Raw genomic sequence first — 2,469 nt, 5'->3', positions numbered from 1 at the left:
GTTGAAAAACCACTTTTCGCACTTGTGTTAGTGTTGAAAAACCACTTTTCGCACTTGTGTTGGTGCAGGAAACCACTTTTGCACTTGTATTAGTGTGGAAAAACCACTTTTCGCACTTGTGTTAGTGTTGAAAAAGCACTTTTTGCACTTGTGTTGGTGTTGAAAAACCACTTTTCGCACTTGTGTTAGTGTTGAAAAACCACTTTTCGCACTTGTGTTGGTGCAGGAAACCACTTTTGCACTTGTATTAGTGTGGAAAAAACACTTTTCGCACTTGTGTTAGTGTTTAAAAAACCACTTTTTGCACTTGTGTTAGTGTTGAAAAACCACTTTTCGCACTTGTGTTAGTGTTGAAAAACCACTTTTCGCACTTGTGTTGGTGCAGGAAACCACTTTTGCACTTGTATTAGTGTGGAAAAACCACTTTTCGCACTTGTGTTAGTGTTGAAAAACTACTTTTCGCACTTGTGTTAGTGTTGAAAAACCACTTTTCGCACTTGTGTTGGTGCAGGGAACCACTTTTGCACTTGTATTAGTGTGGAAAAACCACTTTTCGCACTTGTGTTAGTGTTGAAAAACTACTTTTCGCACTTGTGTTAGTGTTGAAAAACCACTTTTCGCACTTGTGTTGGTGCAGGGAACCACTTTTGCACTTGTATTAGTGTGGAAAAACCACTTTTCGCACTTGTATTAGTGTTGAAAAACCACTTTTCGCACTTGTGTTAGTGTTGAAAAACCACTTTTTGCACTTGTGTGAGTGTTGAAAAACCACTTTTCGCACTTGTGTTGGTGCAGGAAACCACTTTTGCACTTGTATTAGTGTGGAAAAAACACTTTTCGCACTTGTGTTAGTGTTGAAAAACCACTTTCCGCACTTGTGTTAGTGTTGAAAAACCACTTTTCGCACTTGTGTTGGTGCAGGAAACCACTTTTGCACTTGTATTAGTGTGGAAAAAACCACTTTTCGCACTTGTGTTAGTGTTGAAAAACTACTTTTCGCACTTGTGTTAGTGTTGAAAAACCACTTTTCGCACTTGTGTTGGTGCAGGGAACCACTTTTGCACTTGTAGTAGTGTGGAAAAACCACTTTTCGCACTTGTGTTAGTGTTGAAAAACCACTTTTCGCACTTGTGTTAGTGTTGAAAAACCACTTTTTGCACTTGTGAGTGTTGAAAAACCACTTTTCGCACTTGTGTTGGTGCAGGAAACCACTTTTGCACTTGTATTAGTGTGGAAAAACACTTTTCGCACTTGTGTTAGTGTTGAAAAACCACTTTTCGCACTTGTGTTAGTGTTGAAAAACCACTTTTCGCACTTGTGTTGGTGCAGGAAACCACTTTTGCACTTGTATTAGTGTGGAAAAAACACTTTTCGCACTTGTGTTAGTGTTGAAAAACCACTTTTCGCACTTGTGTTAGTGTTGAAAAACCACTTTTCGCACTTGTGTTAGTGTTGAAAAACCACTTTTCGCACTTGTGTTAGTGTTGAAAAACCACTTTTCGCACTTGTGTTGGTGCAGGAAACCACTTTTGCACTTGTATTAGTGTGGAAAAAACACTTTTCGCACTTGTGTTAGTGTTGAAAAACCACTTTTTGCACTTGTGTTGGTGTTGAAAAACCACTTTTCGCACTTGTGTTAGTGTTGAAAAACCACTTTTCGCACTTGTGTTGGTGCAGGAAACCACTTTTGCACTTGTATTAGTGTGGAAAAAACACTTTTTGCACTTGTGTTAGTGTTGAAAAACCACTTTTCGCACTTGTGTTAGTGTTTAAAAACCACTTTTCGCACTTGTGTTGGTGCAGGAAACCACTTTTGCACTTGTATTAGTGTGGAAAAACCACTTTTCGCACTTGTGTTAGTGTTGAAAAACCACTTTTTGCACTTGTGTTAGTGTTGAAAAACCACTTTTCGCACTTGTGTTAGTGTTGAAAAATCACTTTTGCACTTGTATTAGTGTAGAAAAAACACTTTTTGCACTTGTGTTAGTGTTGAAAAACCACTTTTTGCACTTGTGTGAGTGTTGAAAAACCACTTTTCGCACTTGTGTTGGTGCAGGAAACCACTTTTGCACTTGTATTAGTGTGGAAAAAACACTTTTCGCACTTGTGTTAGTGTTGAAAAACCACTTTTTGCACTTGTGTTAGTGTTGAAAAACCACTTTTTGCACTTGTGTTGGTGCAGGAAACCACTTTTGCACTTGTATTAGCGTGGAAAAAACACTTTTCGCACTTGTGTTAGTGTTGAAAAACCACTTTTCGCACTTGTGTTAGTGTTGAAAAACCACTTTTCGCACTTGTGTTAGTGTTGAAAAACCAATTTTCGCACTTGTGTTGGTGCAGGAGACCACTTTTGCACTTGTATTAGTGTGGAAAAAACACTTTTTGCACTTGTGATAGTGTTGAAAAACCACTTTTCGCACTTGTGTTAGTGTTGAAAAACCACTTTTCGTACTTGTGTTGGTGCAGGAA

The sequence above is a fragment of the Myxine glutinosa genome, chromosome 11 (assembly GCF_964187855.1).
Source record: "Myxine glutinosa chromosome 11, kmMyxGlut1.1, whole genome shotgun sequence".
In the NCBI taxonomy this organism is placed as follows: Eukaryota; Metazoa; Chordata; class Myxini; order Myxiniformes; family Myxinidae; genus Myxine; species Myxine glutinosa.
The sequence above is the reverse complement of the archived record's forward strand: the minus strand, read 5'-3'. Positions refer to the sequence as shown.